Raw genomic sequence first — 25,030 nt, forward strand, 5'->3', positions numbered from 1 at the left:
GATACTCGATTGCTTATTATTTGCTACAATTGCCTGTGTTAGTTGCAGTTTTTGTTGCTAAGAAATTAGTGATCACCTTCGGAGCTTCCTAAAATCATACCAAACACACAAATCCACCCCTAAATCTCACTTAAACACCTTCTAACTCCTAGAATTCAAGAAGATCCTTGGAGTTTGATTTCAAAGCTAGAAAGAGAAAGTTTGATTTTGGGTGTAAGCTTGGGTAAGTGATCTTTATATTCATAGATCTAACTTGTATGATGTTATATGTGAATATTTTTGGAAGATTGAAGCATGAAATCACCCCCTCCATTTTTCTTGAAGTTTTCAAAAATTTGGGTTTCTACCCTTCAAAAAATTTTCTTTTTCTTTCCTTAAATTGGGGTGAGATATGTGATCTATGATATGATTGGTGATGATTGATGTGTGTTTTTTAAAGCTATGTCTTAAGATGCAAAGTTTGGTTGAGTTTAGTTTGCCCAAAATTGGGAATTTGTGAGTTGATGTTTTAAATGATGAATTAATGATGAGAATGAGTCTATGAGATGTCTATGATGATGATGGATGGATTAGATTGAAGATATGATATCAATTGATGAATTTGATGTGAGTTAGTTTGATAAAAATTGGGGATATGTGTATCTATGCCCTAAGTTGTCAATTGATGGTTTATATGTGAGATTAAATGGTTAAAATTGATAGATCCATGATTGGATTAAAGTTTCATGTGTGTTTGTAGAATTTCAAAGAGTTTAGTTTAATGAAATTTGGACTTTCTTGCTTATGTGTTTAATAAGTGAATTGGCTTAGGATATATGTAATTGAGCATGATATTAGTGTCTAATTATGTTTGGTTAGGTCAATTGTTGGCTAAATAAAATTTTGACTTAGTTTAGTTTATATGAGTTTTTGAGTTTTCATATTTTGAGAAGTCGATGATTGGTATAATGAGGTCTAATTGCTTTATGATCATTATGTGAGCGTTTGTCATGCTTTTATTAAGAGTCTACGTTGATACGTGAGTTTTTATTCGAGTTTAGTTTGCATGATATAAGAGAATCTATGTATGTGTAATGAGTTATATGATGTTTGAGGTCATATATGAGTATTTGAGAAATTTTGAGCATAAAAATGAGATGAGTATTGAAACGTTTTCTTTGAGATTTGAGTTTAAGATGTAAGAGGAGAGTCAATTTGAGTTATGATAAGTATTATGATGGGCTTGAATGTTTTTGAGTGTTATAAGTGTTTAAGACACTACGCCAGATTCGCTCATAGATAACGGATTTTATCCGTTATCTATGTGCGAAAACATCCGTAATATATAATGGTGTAATGTATGTGGATTTCATACATAACGGAGATTTAAGCGTTATCTATTCTATTATACATAACAGATTATATCCGTTATCTATAGTATTATATCCGTTATCTATTCTATTATACATAACGATTGTTTATATATACGTAACGGATTATATCCGTTATCTATAGTATTATACATAACGTTTCAAACCGTCATGAAAGTTTAATATTCACTGTCATGTACACACCTATACATAACGGTTTTTTGATATTAATAACGTTTGGTAATCCGTTATGTATAACGTTTTTGACCGTAATTAGATTTCTATTTCTCCGTTATCTATTAATTTATACATAACGGTATAAATGATAAAACCAACAATAATAATATTATACATCATCCAAAATATTTAATTTTATATTATTATCATAAAAAAGAATTCATACAAGATTTGAATATAGTCAAAATTCAACAACTGCTTTATCTATACTATTATTCCTTACAAAAATACTAAACATATTAAATATGCAACTAGCTAGCCATCCGGTACAACTTTTCTTGTTAATTCACAAGACTCTTCAGCTCAACGTACGGCTCATTTAATCCACCACAAACCTGCCACAAAATCATACAAAGAGCCAACCACGAATCACAATGTAGAGCATCATGATAAACACTTAAAAAGCATATTAAAGTGATTGGTAAAATGGACAAAACCATCAAGTTACTAAGCACTAAAAACTTTGAACTTTCACATTTTAGGAAATATTACTAAGCACCAAAAATACCCAAAATTGATGCAAGAACAAGCATATGATTTTTGGTCCAAGGTATAAAAAAAATACCAATATAATAGTGACCTTACATACCTCAGGATGCACTCGAAAATAATGCAAGTCTCCTCCAACTATCCTACATGGCTCCCCATCTCTCCAAAACATGTCTCTGCAATCTCAAACATATGTGTGTATCCCTATCACAGTATAGCATCATTATGTTAAATGCAAGCAGTGCTCGAAACGCCTTAAATCACAATAGAAACCAAATGCATCAACCAAACTAAAAGCCCATTTTCATCATCATTACAGCTCATTTTCTACTTCATTATCCACAGACTAGAGATACACGCAAGAAAGGCAGTGAACACAAAACCATGTACAAATTTCTACAAATTAGACGGCAAGCTGAGTAATCCTCATAATCACAATTCCCCTCACATCAAGGAAGACACTAAACAGGCCAGTCACACAACCATCCAATTCAACCAATGGGCAATAAATCACTCACTCATCCATATCTTCCAAACAATTAACAGAATGAGAAAATTTTCGACTGAGAACTATAAGCAAGCAATCAAGCAGTAACCGCATCGCATTAAAAAAAAAGATGAGACTCAACAATACCACAAAACAATAAGTCCCCAGAGCATATATGACAAAACAATACCAACATATCATATACCATCAGGTTGGCATTCTCATAGTAAAAAGAAATGTAACCAGAAGACCAGGAAAGAAAAACTATGGAATAGACCGAACCTTCTCTGCAGCCTCAACAACTCTGATTGGAGAATCTAAGTTCTTCAGCATCTATTTCAGAGATTCAAGTCAGTTGGCCCTGAAAAGACCTATGAGCAGAAAAACGTTATTGGCATTTCTTCAACATATTATCATTTGTAATGGGAAAAAAATCTGTGAAAAAACTTAAATAAATAGTTTACAACCTTGAATAGCTTCCAAAACCCTTAAACGAACTTGAATCGATTCAGCAGGTATTTTGTTAACTTATTGTGCTTCTATTTTAATCAACTTTTCTATTCTCCAAGTAAGTTATAATTCAACCATTCTGGCATTCCATAAGCTCCATCATTTAAACTTTGAACTAAATCCAACATTTTACAAGTTTAAGAAACATCAAAATCATCTCGAGATACTTCAAGTATTGAATAAGCTTCAACAATCATGTAAGACTACACAATTACTAACACTATTAGATATAGTTAATCTAAACCATTATAAAAGCTAAATATTCATAAAATCTTGACTAGTCCATCTGCTTCTAAACATCGTAAAATTTCTGATTCCATGAAGCGAAGATTATAAGTGAATAGTATCAAGATATAGAACAAACAACAATCTAAGAACTGATCAAAAGATTCAAAACAAAGACACGGAGGAAGTATAGTAATCAACTATAAACCTGGAAAGGATATGCCATTGAGGTATGATGAAGTGATTCACAGGAAATTGAAATCTGTCATAGGTGGATGCTCCAAGCCACTAACTCTACTCCTTAAAGCTCAGCCAATAAAACTCCTAATTCTTACCCATATACGCAGAAATCAGCAAGAGAAGATGAGTTAATTGTTGCTGCAAGACTTCAAAAATCAGCAAGGGAAACCATAAATTGATAGTAGCTAATCAATTAAACATTGATTTCTCACAAGACTTAACCTTCAGCGAGCGGTCGATTGCAGCATGGGTGGATGCTCAGACCACGGTCGATTGCAGAGAGTTGGGAGATTAGGCTCGATTTAAGTCTCCATTTGATTGGACTCCATGGGGCCCTGATATCTCTTAAATACAAACAAAATCTTAATCTCTTTCAATCTACAAAGAATATGACTACTTCTTTTTTGGAGGGGGATATGACTACATATTCACACAGCTGGAGTGCATAACATAAGTAGAACATCAAACACGATAAATTACCAGAGCAGCAGGAAGAATGAGTAATGGTACTTTGCCTTTCAACAAAACTACATAAACACACAATCAACAATAGAAAGCAATATATATAGCCAAATTGCACCTAAACAACCCTTTTCATCCCTCACAACAACACAATAGAAAGGACAAAGCATTCACTAGCAATCACATTGCAATAAACTCAAAGCAAAAACTACATCAAATTATACACAATCAACACTAGAAAACAATATATATATAGACAAAAAAATCCCTCTAAATCATATACCTCCATGGTTTTGCTAGGCTCAACGCGAATCACATTGACAAAATTGCCCCTAAACAACCCCTTCCACACCTCAGTGCTCGAATTCCCACTGCTCCCAACCATCAAATGAGTCCTAATCGTCTCCAACGGCGCCACTGCAGTCCTAGAAACGCCCCCGCGATCCCCCCGCTGATTAACCTCCTCAAATAGGGATTAGAGACCTTAATCTTGAACTTAAGCCTCTTCTTCTTCTTCTTACTTTACCCGCCGGATGAACACAGGGAGGAGAGCACGACAGCCTTGCCAATTTCAGAACCCAACGCTGACGGCGAAGGCGCTCGTGAGACAGAGCGACAACAGTCGAGCCGAGAGGTCAGGGCTCAACCCTTGTCTTCGTCATGTGCGTGTGAATGAGTAGGTGAGAACATAGGACGGCGATTACCTCGCCAATTTCAGAGGGGGCGACAGCCAGCCCCGCCGGAGCTAATCGCGGCGGAGATCCATGAGGTGACAACATTTTCGAAGAAGATCTAGGGCATGAACTGAGAAATTGAGGGATGAGAAAGAGAGAGGTGAGAATCTGTTGAGATATGACGAGAAATGGAGGCAGGACTTCGCTTGATCCAGGCACCGCGGCCAACGACGCCGGAGAAGAGAAGGAGGGCGGGGTGGAGGATTTCCAGACCGGGGAGGCAGCGAGGCAGACTGGGGGCGGTGTAGGCTAACGAGAGAGAGACAGAGATCATTTGGAACTTTAGGGTTTTGAATTTTGTAATCATATTAAAATCTAATACATAACATAAATTAATAACGGTAATATTTACTGTTATTAAATATACCCTTACATAACACAAAGCATAACAGTAATAAATATGCGTTATTAAAAATAAACATACATAACACTCATAGATAACGGCAGACTAAAAAATGTTACAAATAATCATAGATAACAGTTTTTTCATAACGGATTTTTGAAATATTCGTTATCTATGCAAAAAGGGCGCACATACATAACGGAAATTTTAAATATCCGTTATCTATGAAGCGTTATGTATGTGCATTTTTGTAGTAGTGAGATGAGCTTTGATGAGTTCTCTTTGAAGGAATGTTGAGTTGAGCATGTTTGCTTGTGTGATTGAGTTCGGAGTCATTTTTTGAGACGCACTGACCTACTGTTTTCGAGGGGTTATTGTTACCCAAACACTATGAAAAGTTTATGGTAAGTATAGTTTAGAGTTTTAAGCATGGCGGTAAAATTTCAAGTCATTTGGACTTTGTTTACTATTTTTATAAAATGTAAAACCAAAACTGCTATTCTGCCGAAATGTTCGGTGAGTAGCCAATAGAGTCACCTTTTCCAATATCTTTCCCTAACGTTTTGGAATCCAAATTTTTATTGTTAATACATAAGTATCTTAGATATGTAACCACCAAATTTCAGACCTTTTTGACAACGTTTACTATTTTTCAAAAATCAAGGCTTTCGATTGCTAAAAACTGCTGAATATGGTAGACTGTAGTAAAACAGTCATATCTTCTAAATTACTTGGGGTTTTTAATCCGACTTTTTTTTAAAATGAAACTAGACTCAAAGAGGTTTCATTTACTATAGGCCACGACTCCAGTGGAGTTCTGTACCGAGTCTCGTGAGGTTTTGAAATCGAGTCAGTGCAGAGTGAAGTTTGTTTTTGACTTGTTTATGTGTGTTTTTATATGCTTATGTGTTTATGCTTGCTTATGTGCTTGATTGCTATGAGTTTGATCCGAGTTGAGTGTTAAGTCGAGAGAAGGACGTGTAAATCCTTAGAAGTTAAGTATACCTAGGGATTGAGTTTTCTTGGGTAAATAGACGTTGAGTGAGAAGTTATAGTTTGAGACGAGATTGGTTTTAGTAAATGAGCCTGACTAAGGTTTGTTTTATCACATGAACCTTCGATGACGGTGATGATGATATATGAAGGCCCGAGCGAGATGAAGAAGTAAGTCGCCTGTTTTCCTTTTGTAAAGAAATCGACGTGAGAAAGATAAATGCAAACACCAAAATTACGTGGTTCGGGTTAAACCCTACTCCACGGGACAAGAAACGAGAACTTCTTTTATTCACCTCAAACTTTGAATACAGAGATTACAAATTGAGAACTTCTATCTCTCTCTCACAGACTTAGAACAAGAAAGAAATGCAAATCTCTCCTCTCTGTTTTTCTGCTCACACTCTGCGAATTTTCGTCTCAATGAAGAAGACGACCTCTGTTGAGTTAGTTATAACTAACTCAGCCCTTCAACAAAACTCAGCCGCAAGATCAAAAACAAACGGTCAAGATTAGCCATCAGCTTAAAACTAAAACTGCTACTAAATCCCTCCGCATTTCAAAATTGCAGATGAGTCCTTCCGCATAAAAGTGTGATTCTCCTTTTAAATGCTCAAACACGATTTCTCTTTCCTCTAAGCAAAACAGATAACAACAAATCTCCACCTGTTTTGCTTGAAGAATCAAAATCGAGCAGAACAGATCAAAGCTCCACGAATCCAACTCCAAAATATAAACCTCCAAAACAAACTAAAGAGACAGCAGATTCACTAACCTCAAGCAATGCTCGAACTTAGCTACTGGCAAAGCCTTCGTTAGTGCATCAACTGCATTATCCTCAGTCTTCACTTTCTCCATCTTCACAACTCCTTTCTCTATGATATCTCTTATAAAATGCATCCTTATGTCAATGTGCTTTGATCTCACATGAAAAGTTTGGTGCTTCATGAGATACAATGCACTTTGACTATCACATCTTAAAACCACAGATTCTTGTTCAACACCAAAATCTGCAATCAAACCTCTCAGCCACATAGCCTCTTTGACTGCTTCTGTTGCAGCCATATATTCTGCTTCAGTGGTAGATAGAGCTACTACAGATTGAAGTGATGACTTCCAGCTTACTGCTGAACCAAATAGGGTGAATATATATCCGGATTGAGATCTCCTATTGTCTATATTTGCTGCATAATTTGAGTCAGTGTATCCTACCAACTGAGGTTCACAGCTTTTCTCATTCCTTTGAAACAGAATGGCTTTGTTTGCACTGCCCTTTAAGTATCTTAATACTTTCTTCAGTGCCTCCCAATGATCCCTTCCTGGCTCTGTCATGTATCTACTGACAACACTTACTGCCTGAGCTATATCTGATCTAGTACAGACCATAGTATACATAAGACTTCCCACCAAGTTTGAATAAGGAATGTTCCTCATATGGTCACTTTCTTCATCATTATTGGGCTTCTGATCATTTGATAACTTTAAATGAACAGCAAGTGGAACTGATACTGCTTTAGATTCATGCATGTTGAACTTCTTCAACATCTTATGAACATAATCCCTTTGACTGAGCCACAACTTCCCTGCCTTTCTGTCCCTGATTATATCCATTCCTAAAATCCTTTTGGCCTCCCCCAGATCCTTCATTTCAAATTCTTGGTTCAATCCATCTTTGATGATCTTGATTTCATTCTTATCCTTGCTTGCTATCAACATATCATCAACATAAAGCAATAGATAAGCAATAGTTATTCCTTTTCTTTTCTTTAGGTATACACAGCTATCATAACCAGATTTTGAGAACCCCATTCTACTCATGTGTTAATCAAACCTTCTATACCATTGTCTCGAGCTTTGCTTGAGACCATATAGACTTTTCTGTAGTAAACATACCTTGTCCCTTGAATTTGGATGAGCAAAACCCTCAGGCTGTACCATATGTATCTTTTCATTTAGCTCTCCATGAAGGAAAGCTGTTTTAACATCCATTTGTTCCAATTCCATGTCAAACTGAGCAACTACAGCTAGCATGATTCTGATTGAGGTATGTTTTACCACAGGTGAGAATACCTCATTGTAGTCTATCCCTTCTTTCTGTGTAAAACCCCTAGCAACTAACCTTGCTTTGTACCTTATCTGTTCTTTGCCAATGAACTCAACCTTCTTCTTGTAAATCCATTTACAACTGACAAGTTTCTAGTTCATAGGTTTTGATACCAGAATCCAAGTCCCATTTCTCTCAAGAGAGTTCATCTCTTCTTTCATGGCCAACAACCAATGCTCTCTTTCAGGACTTTTCATAGCTTCTGCATAACTTCTGGGCTCTTGATACTCCAATTCCTCAGCCACACTGAGAGCAAAATATACCATATCTGCATGGCTGAACCTTTGTGGTGGAGTTATGTTCCTTCTAACTCTATCTCTTGCTAACTGATGACGAACTTTCATCATCTTCCTTTAGAGCTGCCGAAAGCCCTTGTTGCGTGAGTAATGCACGCATCTTTATGCACCATAAACCAAAATCGTTCTTCCCCGTGAATTTCTCGGTCTCGATTCTTGACATAGACATCTTCTTCATCGATCTTGAGCCCAATTCCCACAGACGGCGCCAATTTGTAAAGAAATCGACGTGAGAAAGATAAATGCAAACACCAAAATTACGTGGTTCGGGTTAAACCCTACTCCACGGGACAAGAAACGAGAACTTCTTTTATTCACCTCAAACTTTGAATACATAGATTACAAATTGAGAACTTCTATCTCTCTCTCACAGACTTAGAACAAGAAAGAAATGCAAATCTCTCCTCTCTGTTTTTCTGCTCACACTCTGCGAATTTTCGTCTCAATGAAGAAGACGACCTCTGTTGAGTTAGTTATAACTAACTCAGCCCTTCAACAAAACTCAGCCGCAAGATCAAAAATAAATGGTCAAGATTAGCCATCAGCTTAAAACTAAAACTGCTACTAAATCCCTCCGCATTTCAAAATTGCAGATGAGTCCTTCCGCATAAAAGTATGATTGTCCTTTTAAATGCTCAAACACAATTTCTCTTTCCTTTAAGCAAAACAAATAACAACACCTTTCTAAGTTGAGTGAAGGACTTCAGGTGGGCAATATTTTGAGTATACATATATCATATGAGCTTTCTAAAATGATTTGATGATGTTATGAGTTTATCAAATGCTTTGAGATAAATGATGTTTGAGAACTGTTTGACTTGCCAATTTTTGATGTTGAGCTTGTATGTTACCCTCTACTGATGAGATGAGACGAATTCGGATCCTGCCACAAGCAGGGTTGTGTACACAGAGGTGACCGTGAGCCGTCTTCGGGTCGGCAGGTCACGATGCTTGAGAAGGAGGCCTACTTCTCAGTACCTTGATTATGATGATTAGTTGTAGATGCGGTACATACATGTCGTTTACTTGTCTGCAGACACTTATTTATGATGTTTATTATTAAAACTGCATGCACAGATTCATTTACGCTAACTTTATTCTTGTGTATTGCTGAGATGTGGCAAGTTTCAAACCTATAGCTCTAAGAGCACCTTTCTTGTTTTTCGGCATTTGCCCATTGAGTATTATGTACTCACGCCCTGCATATATTTCTAAATGTGCAAGCTAAGCAAGGAGCGAGATTGGTCAGGTGCTGGTGGGGGAAAGTTTCAATCGACGTGTTTATATTTCCGTATTGCTTTTATGTTAATAGAGTCATGACAATTGAGATACTTTGCTTTCTTTAGAAATCAAGCAATTTACTCACGGTTATGTGTCTTCATACATATAATCGGTTCGCCTTTTGCTGCAATACTCTGAATATTATTCTTCCTTATGAAAAATGAGCTATACCCGTTTTGTTTTTGTTCGTGAAATTCCTGATATTTATGAAGTTATGATGACGTTGATGTTTTTACCCTTGAGTTAATTTATGATGATTTTCCTTAGCATATCTTGATGCGAGCTTCTGCTTGATGATTCAATCTATTATTCTTGTCTTTTATTCTTTTAAAATAGTCGTATCGATACTCGGTCCACGCTATCACTAGCGTCGGGGGTCGGGCTGCGACATTGTGATCGGGATAAAATTTCAGCATGAATTTATCGCATGCCTCTCCCCAAGTTTTGATGGAATTTGGCGGCAGGGATAACAGCCAGGTCCTTGTCCTATCCTTTAATGCATACTGGAAGCATTTAAGCTTTAGTTGATCTTCTATGATATCCAGCAGCGGGAAGGTCTGCACTTGGGTACAGAAATCTCGGATAAACTTCAGGGCGTCTTCACTAGGTAGCTCGTAGAAGAGGGGCAACAAGTTTGAATCCTGGGGTTTCAGGCTATAATTCCTAACTGCAGTAGGAAGAACTATAGCTGAACTTGTGGCCTCAATGACAGGCCGGGCAAAATCTCCCATGTACTGCAGATTTCCTGCAGCCATCTCTTCTTCTTCTTTTGCTACAGACTCTTCAGAACGGTCAGAGTCAGATTCTGCAGTATCCTCCAGATTAGTATCTGAATAAAAGTTTTCTTCTATTTCACCACGGTTTGGAAATAAATCCTTGCTGCAATTTCTAAACACACCACGGGTGTGATTAATGTTGTCTAAGGGAAGCACCAATTTCCTATTTAGACTTCGGCTACCCTACGTGCACAACACTAACAAACGGATCAAACGCATCGGAGGGAGAAAATAACTGAATCAAAAGAAAGAAATAAAATAAACACATAAAACAAAGCAACACAATTAAACGCCTAAAGCCTTCCCCGGCAACGGCGCCAAAATTTGACTCAACTCAAAACACCTATTGAATTGGCTCACAATTGTACGAGGTCAATTGCAGTGGAATAAGCTAACCCAATTCCTTTCTCAAGGAAGGCTAAACAAGGTGTTCTCTCATGTTGCACACAGATAACAAAAAATAAACCTAAACACTCTAATCAAGATTTTAGGGGCTTACTCTCTCTCTCTCTCTCTCTCTTTATCTAACGCGTAATTAAAATAAAGCATGTAAATTGTCTAGGCAAGAAATAAAGCAAGTAAAATTATCTAGGCAAGAACTAAAATAATACGCAGGAATAAAAAGCATGGAAATCTATGCTAGGGTTCTTGAGGAAAAACAATAATTCATTAAACTTATTGCGCAATATAAATAACAATTATCTAGACAGGGAATCAAATTATTAACTAGAATAAAACTAAAGAGCATATAGAAAGAAATAATAGAAACTGTACTGAAAGCATAATTCTCAAAGTTTATCTAGACAATAAATAGAAACTTACAGTAATTGATGATCACTGGAAAAGAATCTCTGACTACTAATTATTCTAGGAGTAAGAATGAAATAAGAAAATGAATAAACCCTAACTAAGAATTCAGCGTCTGGAACGATGGCTAGAACTGCCTCTAAGAAAATGTAAGTGTCAGCGTGCCCAAGCAAATGAGAATTTCCTCATTTTATACTCCGGAATGTGAAATACGATTTTTCTCTCCACGGCTAAACTGGGACACGTGGCATAAATGGATTGGAGCTTAAAAGCACGAGCGCGGCTTGAGTGAGCGGGCGAGGGAGTTGTGGCATCGGGCGTTGGGGCATGCTGGAGCTCGGGCGAGGAGCGAGGAGCTCGGCCGCTAGGCGCGCCGCTCGGGCGATGGGGTAAAGAGGCCCCTCGGGCGCGGGATTGCGCCATTGGGTGAGAGAATGAAGTTGCGCGGGTGAGGAGAAGGGGCGCTCGGGCGCTGGGAATGTGCGCGGGCGAGGGGGAGAAGCCAGCGGGTGAGGAATGGCCATCGGGCGCTGAAAATCGCACAGTTCGGTCATGGGAAAAGACTAGCGCCCGCTGGGTCGCTCACTTGCGGACTGCACTGCGCAATATTTTTATTTTGGCCTGTTCTCCCTTGTTACAAGCCCAATTTTGGATCCGTTTTTGACTACAAACTCCTATCAAGACGAGCTATGATTCTTGTGAAGACCAATTAGCCAAATTCGAACTGCATATTTTTCCACTAATTAATCAACTAGAGCATCCAATCATGAGACAACAAAATAAGCATATAAGCTCAAATCAATCAATTACTGAGTTAACGAGACCAAAAGTATAAAATCATAGCTCACCTAAACACCCATCTAATCATCACAAAAAAGGATAAAACACAAACCTCCAAGTCTCTCCCACTGATGATGTACAGGTTGTTCCAGCTGGAGAAGCCAGTGCTCAAGAAATTTCTAAAGCACCAGTAGTCACAACTACAACTAAAGAAATCTCCTCTCCGCCTGTGAAAGTGGCAATTTTTTAGTCAACTATTGATGTTCCAGTTGATCAATCTAAATCAACTGATGGAACAATTGGCCAACCCTCAACTAAATCTTCCAAGGATGACACCACTGTGATGTCTCCTGATTCTTCTCCCAAGAAGCCTACTGAAGGTGTCTCCTCTGAAACCTCAGTTCAATCAGAAGAAACATGTGAAGCTGCACCTATATCAATGTCTTCTAATTCTGCCCTAGAAGACTCACCGAAGAAGGCTGCTGATCTAATTGATGAGAAATCAACTGAAGCTCCCACTGAACCTTCAATTCAGTCAAAGAAAACTAAAGCTACTCCATCATCTTCCAATCCAAGTGCACCACCTTCATCAAAAGGCAAGAGAGTGCATACTCCTCCTGTGCTGCCAATAGAAGAAATTGAAATTCCAAGGCATCTATAATTTGTCTATGATTCTGATGAAGAAACAGATACTCGCCTCACCGCATGGAAATACAGTACACCTAAAAGAGTCTCCTTCGATCTCCCAGAAGATCCTGAAGAGCAAAATAAGTTGCTGCTGACGTTGGTATCTGACCAACAAAATAAAATTGAGAAACTCAAGCATGCACTTGAGCGCAGAGATATCCTAGCAGCCCAAACATATCCGAAAACTCAAAAGTGTTGAGAACACTTTCATGGGTGATATGATCAACCATCATTTTCTGATATCCAACCTACAAACCCAAATCACCATTCTCAAGGGTACCGTTATGGAAAATGGTCAGCAAACTCTACCTACGGCAGCTTTTGTTCCCAACATTCAGGAGAGAATTAAGGTCATCACAGATCAATTGACACTTGCGAATCTCCAAGTCAAATAGATGCAGATGGATGCCCAATTCAATCTCAACAAGCTTCACACTGAGCTCATGCGATAATTCCTAACTGAAGTGGATGTAAAAATGCTAATCACAACGGAACTCGGACCCATCAATGCACGGATTGCTCAACTGGAAGTACAACTTCGTGCAGTTCGTGACTCTTACAACTCCTCACTCATCCAGCAGATGTTCAATGACATTCAAGATCTTAAGCTTCGCATGGATGATGTCGATAGAAAGGAGGCAGAGTTTTGGGGTCCTGAGCAATCTATTGGATCTATCGGTGTCAACCTAGAATTACCACCTGCTCCGTCTATGTCCAGGGAATACATGAAGAGGTCCAGAACTGAAGAGCAAGAGACCAGAGAACATATGCCGCGTGCAAAGAAGGCATTACAGCTCGCTGAACCAGTACCTCCTCCACCCGACTTCATACTCCTAGAGCGATAACCGCTGGAGTATTATATCAAGGTAGGACTTCTAGTATCCTATTTGGAGATGTGTGATCGTAAAGACAATTGGATACCTGAAGACATAAATGACTGGTGGGAAAGACTGAAAGAAATCTATATCAAATGGGTAGTCTTTGCCAATCTTAATCAAGATTCGGTAACCCAAAGACAAGCCTGGGTATATTTTCTAGAAAACTGGACAGAGCAGAAGATGGTGAACAGAGTGCTTGAAGTAAAAGAAAGAGCAAGGATGTCAGGTATTCCATGTCCTGTAAAAGCTTATGTGACTCCTCCGAAACACAAGGGGAACATCAACAGAGAAAAGGTCAGAAAAGAAGTTGCAGCGCTGCGAAGATTCTGGGAACTCACGGAAAATAAACATCCTAAGGATTACGAAGCCATCAAGAAAGCAATTTATGGCATCTACCTACTAAAGCTCACTTAGGATCATATATTTTTCTTCTCCTATTTTGACCAAGATTCTCTCTGTATCAAAAACTGATATCTCATCAGTAACTTTGAAATGAATATTCTATTTTCAAGATCTCTCTGACTGATAACTCATCAGTTCCTCTTTCATATACTCTCTGTCATTATTTCAAATTCAAAAGGTGAATCCACCTAAGAATTGAGCTACAGTTGAGTGGGAATTATAGTATTAAGTTCACCACTACGAGGTATCGACTGACTGCGATGTTAAGTTGACCAGTAAGTTTTTACGCGCTCAACTGTTATAAATTGTCTGCTAAGTTATCTGATCAACTGTTGAATCAGTCACTTTTATCAGTTTCTTCTCATGATTTTTAACTTTCGACTGTTTTAAATGCTCTATATTCTCGAGTCACCTATTTTGGCATTATTGTAAAATTAGAAGAATTTCCTTAGCCAAACTAGTTCTTATTCCTGTTTAGATCACTTGCCTCTCTAGTAAATCTTGCAAATCTCACTAATGTGATTAGAAATAATGATTATATTCTTTCTACTTTTGTGGCACACGTCACTCCTGCAGTGACGGCGGACGTGAATTTTTCTTTACAATGTCTTAAGTCACAAGAACCGAACATCTCGTCGTCTCCTAATTTTCTTGTATTTAAATGCCTTAGCCTTGCAATTTCTCTTTATCACAACTTAACATCTTCCATAGACTTCTCTATGAGAAAATATTCTCTTTACAGAAAAATCTTGCTCCGGCTATGGGAAAACCAATGACAAAGACTTTATGCAGTAGGAAAATGATGATAGACTCTCTGATCTACACAGGGTCATTCAACTGGAATGACGCCTCCCTCCAAACTCCAACTGAGAAGAAAAGTTAAGCTCAATTTTTCTCTCACTTGCATCCAAAGAATCGGGTGTCTTCCATCGCAATGCACGGCATTAAGAAGCTAACATGCTTCTGGATAAGAGAACTTGAAGTAACTAAAACTAAAAGTTGCTTTAAGCGGTCCACATATACACGTCGTACTTCTTGCACACCACCTCCAACATCGGCTACGGCGAGTGCATCCTCGTCGTCCGCTAGGACCCATCGCCGTACATGGTCGTCTCAAGATAGACCTGATGCGCGAATCGACAGTGTTAGTCCTCACGACTACCACTGATTCGATCTTTCCTTCTCACACCCTTCCCACGGGCAAAGAAGTCGAAGGCAACTGGTCCTGAGACTTCTTCACGTCCGTATGCAGAGCCACAATTTGCGACACTTTTTTCACCTTAGGCTCTGCATACTCACTCCCACATGCCCCCTTCATCTCTCGCTCTTTCTTTTCCACTTCCACATCCCTCATCATCTCCCTCAGCCTCTTCCTCCTCCCTCTGTCAAAGTTACTCTGCTCAACCTCCTCTCGAATCTTCTCACGGGCTTCTGATAGCTAGAGTAACGGAGTTGGGTATCGATTGATCACAGCTTCCAGCACCAGTCATATCCCCTTTTGATGATAACAAAAAGGGGAAAATAGAAAAAGGTAAAGAAAAAGCCTTTAGAGACTGAAACTGGTGAAGCCATAGGATCACCAGAAGACCAGGAGAAAGACAAACCAGGAAAACCTCGAGTAAATGGAGAGAAAGTACGGAAGAAACGAGCACATGAACAAGAAGATGAAGATGAATGACAACATCAAACAATCAGGCTGATGGAGAGCAAGAGCACAAACCTTAGTTTGTGTTTGTCCTTATGTTTTAGCTTTTTTGTATCTGCTCTGTGCAGTGTACGCTCTTTTGAAATTGATATCTAGTCAATTTATCAAAGACTATATAAGAAAAGAATTGCTTCATCAACCTGATGACAACAATTCCTTGTCCAGTTTTATTTTCCCTAATCATTTGCATACATATGATCTGATGCTTGTTGATGAGTTGTGTGTTTGTTTGAGTTGTAATTTGTTCAGTCACTTAGGTTGCTTTGACTATAGGTTATAGGATTATAATGTTCAGGGGGAACTAATATAACTTCCTTAGAAACCTGTTTCAGTCTCTTTATCTTCATAACTTTTGTAAGGTTTTGGCATCATCAAAAGAGGGAAATTGTTGGAAAATAGAAGAATTATCCGATTCCAGTTTTGATGATCCCAAAACCCTTAGATTTATTTTCCTTATACTAGACTTCTTGCGTGAACTCAACTGTTAGAGTCCAATCGTTTGACTAGAATGAAGGTAACTGATTGTTGTAGTTTCTCGATGACAAAGACCGAAGAAACTGAAGACTTTGAACATCAAAGCTCGACTAAAGACTGATCAACTGAGGAAAGATACTGGAGATACAAAGGACAACTTTACTGAAGTCAACGACTGGTCAAGTAAAAGATAAAAACACAACTGATTATTGAAGCTTTATTAGTCAACTTTCTTCTACGGATTGAAGCTCAGATATTCGCATTAAATGCTCCTGCAACGGCATTAAATGCGTCAGATTTGAAGATCGTCCTTTCCAGTACGCCAACTTTCCTTTTTGGTGCCAAAGTACTATCGCACCATGCTCCTAGGACAAAGAGGATTCAAACTCTTAACCAATCAGGAGTCAAGCAGATTGAAGCCTCAACCCAAAGCACGGAATATCTCACAATGGCAGAAATCCTGAAGACCATCTCTCCAACGGATCTATTCAAGACTTCGCCTATAAATAGAGCTTGAGGAAAACCTTCAATCTAGGGAGAACCGATTCGAAGACATACACTGAAGCTCTGTCAAATTAAAGAGCCAACATTTTCATAGATAGATAGATTTCAAATTGAAGAAAAGAGTAATCATCGTTGTAAAATCAGTCTAGCTTATTACCTAAATTCTCTTAATAGACTAGGAACTTCTTGTTTTATCTTGAGCGAGAGCCTGTTCTCAGTAGTCTTAGTTGGAAGAGTCCAAACCTCTTTTCAAACAAGAGAAAAGTGTGTTTGAGTGGTTGTTTAGTACCAAGAAACTAAACAGATGGTTCCTTGGCACCAGTTAAGCCAAGTGGTTGTTGTTTAGTACCAGCAAACTAAACAGTTCGGTCCCTTGGCACCAGCAAACTAAACAGCTCGATTGATGTCAATTTACTGAAGTATTTTCAGTATTAGTCTACAACCTATTTTGAATTGAAATTTGGCTATGTTTGTTTTGTTTGCGAAAAATAGCCCACATGTGTATCCCCCTTCCTCCATACACCTGTCAGTCAACCCTCCGGGACCCCAACAATTGGTATCAGAGCAGGTTGTTCGCAAGAACAAACTGTTCTAACCTAGTTCTTACTGAACTAGATCCTACAAGAGGGTTGTCTAAGTGTTCAAAAAAAATCTCGCTTTCCTTCTGATCACTAATTTATTAGCAACAAAATACCGCAACTAACACGGTGCAATTGTAGCAAAAATTGGTAACCGAGTATCGTATCCACAGGGACAGATAAATGAAATAACTTTAGCTATCTGTTAGGTCCAGAGGGTCTCGAATAGGTGTATGGGGGGGGGGGGGGGAATAAACCTATGGGCTATTTTTCAAATCCTCAATCAGAGCGATCTCAGTCAGAGATCGAAACGAAACTTTGCATGCAAACACAAACTCCTGTTTTACTGAAAACAGTTTTGACCAAACAGGATTGACGACTGATACTGAAAGCTCTTCAGTAAAGAGTTATCAGTTAAGTTGTTGGAACTTAACTGATGCACGTAAGGCTTCAGTCGTGTTTGCTAAGACAGAGATGATAACACTCTTCTTGACTATCAAAAGATAGATCAGTCGGACTGATATCATACGCAGCGGAAATTAAACTCAGTTTCGCAATAGCCTTGGTGGAGCACGTTGTTGGTTGTTAGGTTACTCTTTGCAGTTAATCAGTGTTCAGTTTATCAATTGAAATAACACAAGTAAGAATGTAAAACTGAAAGCTGTAAACAACACAGAGACTTTTACGTGGTTCGGAAAAACCCTTTCCTACATCCACGGTTGGTTGATCAGACCAACAATCCACTCCGCAAGTGCTTAACAGGTGCACTGCAAACCAAACCGTGTGCTTGCCGGGTGCACACAACCGTACCACTGAAGAAAACCCTTCTTCAGGACCCACGCTTCACTCGCGTTGGATTTCTCTGCTCAGCACAACCCGTGCTAAGACTTCTCACTCAGAGTCAGAGTACCTTCCTGAACTCCGAATCACTCAAACACTCTTTTAGGGGGGAGGTTTGAACGAGTGCCAACTTCACTACAAAGAACAAGTTCTTTGAAGCAAGTTTGACCTTTGGCTTCTGGGTAAACAGAGATTTGCCTAAGGTCTAAGAGAATATGTGTAATCAGCAGTGACTGATTTTGGCTTTGGAATTCTCTTCTTCGATTCAAGCTTTGGGAGATTAAGCTTTAGGCTGAGTAGCAATTTCGGCAGAGCTTCAGCTTATGTCGTTGAATCGGTGAAGGTTGAAGTGATCCTCGAGCGCTATTTGTAGGAGAACTCTTGAATAGATCCGTTGGCGTGGAACGTCATCAAGATTTCTTCCGTTGGAGAGCAATTCGAATTTGGGCTGAGGCTTCAATCTTCGAGGTTCCTTGTCTGGGTGGAAACGACTCTCTTGATGGACAGGAGATGTGACGTCTCTGAAAAGTAACCACCAGATAGGAATGACCTCTGTAGAGATAAAGATATCCTGAGATCTATGCATTTAATGCGGCTGTACTTTGTGAGTACGTGGCTTCCTCTGAACGTTGGAAGATCAGTCATAGGAGGAATGTTCAACTGATACTTGACTTTAGTATCAGTCCATTGCGCGCATTAAGTAATCAGTCTTCAACTGATACTTCAGTTGGTATCTGCAGTCTTCAGTCTTCAGTCCTTCGTTCTTCAGTCTTCAGTCTTCAGTCATCGACACCGCAAGCTAAACTAGAACCGAACTCTAACACTTGAGTTCAAAGCAATTCTAGTCTATTACAATTAAGTCCTATGAATTTTGGTATCATCAAAACAAGGGTTAGGATATTCCACAAGGTTCCCAACAATTTCCCCCTTTTTGATGATGCCAAAACCACACAGCAGTTCTAGACAACTAAAAGACTGAACTCACAGTACAAGTTCTAAACCTGGGGTGAAAACAGTTCCCCCTTAACAATAGAACCTAAAAACTTGTACTTAGAGTTAAGAACGAAACAGTTCTAAAAAATAGAACAAGGAGAAGACAGAAAAACATAATCAGAGCCTGGACAAAGAGTCATTGTCTTCAGGTTGAGATCAAAAAGAAGTTCTTTTCATTAATAAAAGACTGATAAGCCATCAGTCTAAATTACAATTTGGCATCGGAAAAGAACAATACAGAAGACAACCAAGAGACTCACGGTTTCTGATTGTATAGCTTGAAGATTGCTTCCCAGATCTTTCTGGCTTCACTGGAGTCTGGATGCAAATTCCAAATCTTGCATATGACTCTGAATTCTGTCTTGATTCTGTCTCTGTTGACTCCATTCTTAATCCTTGGTGGAGTCACAATTTTCTTCTGAGGGTCAGGATTACTTTTTCCGAATTTTCTTTGAGCATCTTGCATTTGTAAGACCAAATCTCGTTCTTGCAGCTGCAACAGGAAATACTTCCAGGCATCATTCCTGTAATCCCTGTCACCTTGGATGTTTGCAAAAACCATCCATTTGGTGTAGCATTCATTAGTTTTTTCCCACCAGTCGTTCAACTCAGACGGTATCCATTTGTCTGGTCGCTCAAACTTTTCCAAATATGATACTATCAGTCCTTTACTGAAGTAGTGTTCGGGCTTTTGACATTCCTTTAGAGTTGATACGAAATCGAGTTTCGTCTTCTTCAGCTCTGGCTCATTTGAAGAGCTTTCTCTGTCTTTCTTCCTGTTGAGTTCGACTGAGGAAATGGTAGGAGCAACCTTTGAGATAATCTCTTCAGCCCTGTTGAAGTATGAAGGGATGATTTCCTCTTCCCTTCGGATGCACTTCAGTATATCCTCTTCCCCCTTTTTGGCATCATCGGGAGGAATTCGGCTTTTTAGCTCTTGAAGATCACTAAACATCTTCTGAAGGAGAGCAGAGTCAGGGGACTCTTGAGGTTGTTGGATTTGCAGTTCCACGTTCGCAAGTCGTTCTAGGATAGGTTTCACTGTTTCTGCAACGAGGTGTCTGACTGCAGTTTCAGGCATGAACGTCTTCAGGAATTCAAGATGCATTTTCCTGATCTTCTCTGAGAGCTCAAGAAGTTACGTCTTCGTTTGAATTTCTGTTTCAAGAAAAAGATTGCACAAGTTATTGTGATCCTTCTTGATTTTGGGAATTCCGTTGTTAAGATCAAGGATTTCCGTCTTGAATTTGAGAAGAGCAACTTCTTCTGCCCCCAACTGTTGTTGAAGCTTATGGATCAACTCGGAATGATAAATCATGTCTGCCGTTGCCTGTTTCTGGACTTCTTTGAGTTTCTTCACAAACTTTTCTCCATAAATATTCTGTCGTTTGAGCTCATGATGGAGTGAGTCGATTTCAAGCTGTTGATCGGAGAGCTGCTCAAGTAGTACAGCCATCGGATCTTCTACATCGTCAGAAATCCGTAATAGATTCTTGTGCGGCCGATTGTGTTTCCAGATGGTAAGAAGCTCGTCAATTTCTGCATCTGAATCAAATAGAACTGGTCCCGTTGGGCGAGAAAGCTCAACTTGTTCTATTGGTATTTCCTGATCGGCAGATGGAGCTTTTGAAGTGGATGCCTCTGTTGTGCTCGGTGGAGCAGAACATTCCGCTCTATCTTCAGCAGGAGGCTGAGAAATCGACTGCTCTTGACTAATGGTGACGCCTTCAAGAGGAGTAGGCTCATCAGTATTCAAGAGGGGTGAAGATGAAGGCTGAGGAGACTTGACGATGTCCTCGACTCGTCCTTCAGAAACTGGGGGATCAGCAATGTCAGTTAATCTCTGTTCTGTGTCTGGCAATGGTGCATCAATTTCAGTGACGCTAGCCTGGTCAACTTCAGCAGAGATTGTTGGAGGAGTTGATGGCAAGTTCAACTGACTGATTGGATCAGTCATTGGTTGTTCAGAGGCGGCAGGATCAGCTACGGATTCCGCCGGTGGAGCAGTGTCGCATACTGGAGAGTTGAGTACATCAGTTACTTGTTCGGAGATGAAGGGCTCTTCAGATGCCTTCGAAGTTCCAGCATCGTTGTTGAGTGAGATGAGATGTCTGAACTGTTTGGAAGAATACATATAATTCATGGCGAAACTGTCAAAGCTATGAATTACATCCCAAACTTTTTCAATTTGAAAGAGGCTGATCAGCGATGCCTCTTCCATCTCGAATGAGTCTTCGGCTTCAGAGCTATGAAGACTCTTGATTTGTGGGTAGGGTGCCGTCTTCAGGAAGGTATACGTGAGAAGTCTTTGAAGGTTCCGGTAGACTTCTAATGTCGTATCGAAATCACCAAGTAAACGACGGAGGTGACTTGTAGCATTTCGTTGAGCTTCAGACTGAAGTTTAACTGCTTCCTGAGTTCCTTTTGAAAGAAAGATGGGAGCTGGTTCTGGGACAGCTTCCAAGACTGCTTTGCCTTTGGATTTTGGAGAAGATTTCCAAGGCATCTCATTTGGTCTTTTGGAGGGTTTTTGAGGGAGGATGGAACGGAATCGGCGGGGCACATTCGTGCGAGCAGTAGGATTTGATGGAGGTGAATCAGGGGCATCAGAGTCAGATGATTGTGGAGATGAGATATCAATTACCGTACCACTGAAGAAAACCCTTCTTCAGGACCCACGCTTCACTCGCGTCGGATTTCTCTGCTCAGCACAACCCGTGCTAAGACTTCTCACTCAGAGTCAGAGTACCTTCCTGAACTCCGAATCACTCAAACACTCTTTTGGGGGGGAGGTTTGAACGAGTGCCAACTTCACTACAAAGAACAAGTTCTTTGAAGCAAGTTTGACCTTTGGCTTCTGGGTAAACAGAGATTTGCCTAAGGTCTAAGAGAATATGTGTAATCAGCAGTGACTGATTTTGGCTTTGGAATTCTCTTCTTCGATTCAAGCTTTGGGAGATTAAGCTTTAGGCTGAGTAGCAATTTCGGCAGAGCTTCAGCTTATGTCGTTGAATCGGTGAAGGTTGAAGTGATCCTCGAGCGCTATTTGTAGGAGAACTCTTGAATAGATCCGTTGGCGTGGAACGTCATCAAGATTTCTTCCGTTGGAGAGAAATTCGAATTTGGGCTGAGGCTTCAATCTTCGAGGTTCCTTGTCTGGGTGGAAACGACTCTCTTGATGGACAGGAGATGTGACGTCTCTGAAAAGTAACCACCAGATAGGAATGACCTCTGCAGAGATAAAGATATCCTGAGATCTATGCATTTAATGCGGCTGTACTTTGTGAGTACGTGGCTTCCTCTGAACGTTGGAAGATCAGTCCTAGGAGGAATGTTCAACTGATACTTGACTTTAGTATCAGTCCATTGCGCGCATTAAGTAATCAGTCTTCAACTGATTCTTCAACTGATACTTCAGTTGGTATCTGCAGTCTTCAGTCTTCAGTCCTTCGTTCTTCAGTCTTCAGTCTTCAGTCTTCGACACCGCAAGCTAAACTAGAACCGAACTCTAACACTTGAGTTCAAAGCAATTCTAGTCTATTACAATTAAGTCCTATGAATTTTGGTATCATCAAAACAAGGGTTAGGATATTCCACAAGTTTCCCAACACTATCCCCTAACCAGACTATAACAGTAGACAGGCAAACGAATAAAAAGAAGGTTTGATTAACAATAAACTCAAATAGCAACAAATAAAAGCACGTAGAAAAATCAAATATTAAAGACAACTGATCCTAGGGTAGTAAATGAAGGATTATAGCCCCAATAGGATCGTTTCTTGGATATCTTAATTCACCATACAACGATTAATTCCTAACATGCTCCTATGAAATTAAGTGCTGCACATTGGAGTTAGAAATACATGAAGAATTCCTAAGAATTCATCAATTCGTCGCTGAACAGGTCAGTCAACTTCAAGCCTTCATTTGAAGCCTCAAACGTCCTCCAATTGTATTTTGTCCAGAAATACGACTTCTTCCTTTTCAAAAGACCTTTCCGTGGCCACCAATTTCGTCCAAATCCGAGTTCTGTAGAGGAAGTTATGGACGTTCTTTGGAAACTGCCAGAACTTGATTTCCTGCGAAAAACTGACTCCAGCTCAGATCTTCTGAACTGTATCCCGCTCAGCTTTCACCGTTGGATGGACAACGAGCTATGAAAGTCCCAAGAGAGAATTCTGCCTTTCACTAGCGCCGCTCTACTGCTCTCAAAACCCTAATTTTTGTGTGTATTTTCTGAGAGCAGGCAGCTGTATTTAAATAGAAAAATACAGCGCTGGGGCCCTAATTCTGTGTTGGGCGAATTCTCTCCAGCTAGGGCAAGGAGACTTTGGGCCAGTCCAGAGACCAGATACAAGGAATAAAGATGGGCCTCCAATGAATTAATTTCTATGATCAGCCTAGATCATAATTAATTCATAAGTATTAATTCATTCCACTAGAGAATCAATACTGACTTACCCCTTTATTGCCGGTGATGAGTCGGGGCTTGTATTTAGACTTATTAAATCTCCGTATTTAAAATATCCGACATCCATTAATTAATTAGAGCTCTGACAGCTTAAATTAATTGATATCTTTGTAATCCTTAAGCAGTACCACTCAAACTTTATTATTGCGTCTGAACTTAATCAACCTGCAGGGTTTAACGCAATAAACCTTATTGAGCTCCTTAAGGGGATGTCATTATCCTATACCGGATACGGGTAATAATACAGATAATCAAATATCATATATTAACCGCTATCACCCAAGATACAGAGTACTCAAGTTACTATATAACTCTCACCCATAGTAAGTCAAAGTGATATACGAATCAACATATATATTTGAAATCTTATTAGTATTAAGATTCTATTAAGTCACCGAGATCTTGATTCTTCACTTAAGTCAGAGAGAAGAATACATCTCACTGTGGTCCTATCAATACGTTATGACGTACCAGTATAGACAAGTAGTCAAGACAAACTTCTTCCATCTATACTGCAGCCTAAACCAACGACTCGTCCTAGAGTCATCTCGACTGTGATCAGTTTATATCTCTTAAGGTTATTCCAATTATATGGTCTTCTGTGATCTACAACACACCATATAATCTACTTATATAAGACAAAGGACATACATATGCAATCATGAACACAATCAGATAGGAGATTAAACTAGTGAACTTAGGAAACATTGCATACAAGCATAAAACGTTCTTGCTTTCAGTATACAAATCCAACAATCTCCCACTTATACTAAAGCAAACTTTTAGCATACAATGCGTCTATTTACCAATCACCTAACACTTCTCCCACTTATACTTAAAGTTTCCTAAGTGGGTGGCATCAATCGCATTCCCATCTTTCAATGACCATTTGCGATAAGCCTTTTGTGAAAAGATTAGTAGGTTTCTCCAATATGTGAGAATTTATTCTATGAGCACAAAACCTCGATTTACGAATAATCGTATAATTTGGTACTTACTCTCCATGTGTTTGACCCCTTGTGGTTCATGGATTCCTTAGAGTTTGCAACTGCACTTGAGTTATCACGAAGGTGATCCTCTCACGCAAACTAGAAATCACTCTTAGATCTTGGAGGTAGTGGTCAAACCAAAAGGTTTTACCTCCCAAGGAAAACACATAGATCGAGGTCATTATTCTTTGTTCCGGTCAGCTTGGAAATCCGAAATCGTATAATCCAAAAATGAACTAAACTGTCTAACTGGTAAACTATCCTTATTCTCTAGTCAGGGACTTGAAAATATAATTTACCACAGTTCAGTATCCTTAACTAGGACTATACAGATATCTTACAACCATGCTAACTGCATAGCAAATATAAGATCTCGTACATAGCAATCCATACATG

At 39.3% G+C, this 25,030-nt stretch overlaps 1 long non-coding RNA gene across 4 annotated transcripts; it reads right to left on the reverse strand.

The window, feature by feature from the left end:
- Positions 1-1,702: 1,702 nt before the first annotated feature.
- LOC130988921 (uncharacterized) lies at positions 1,703-5,044 on the reverse strand. 4 transcript variants are annotated; one of them, XR_009090252.1, is made up of 6 exons: positions 4,283-5,044; positions 3,760-3,872; positions 3,506-3,675; positions 2,845-2,933; positions 2,176-2,279; positions 1,703-1,921 (listed from the first exon to the last, which is right to left on the reverse strand). It is a non-coding gene; the product is annotated as an uncharacterized LOC130988921 (long non-coding RNA). The 4 variants fall into 4 exon arrangements; XR_009090251.1 differs by having other exon boundaries at positions 3,760-3,879; XR_009090250.1 differs by having other exon boundaries at positions 3,760-5,038.
- Positions 5,045-25,030: the final 19,986 nt, after the last annotated feature.

This window comes from Salvia miltiorrhiza, chromosome 6, assembly GCF_028751815.1.
Source record: "Salvia miltiorrhiza cultivar Shanhuang (shh) chromosome 6, IMPLAD_Smil_shh, whole genome shotgun sequence".
Taxonomy (NCBI): domain Eukaryota; kingdom Viridiplantae; phylum Streptophyta; class Magnoliopsida; order Lamiales; family Lamiaceae; genus Salvia; species Salvia miltiorrhiza.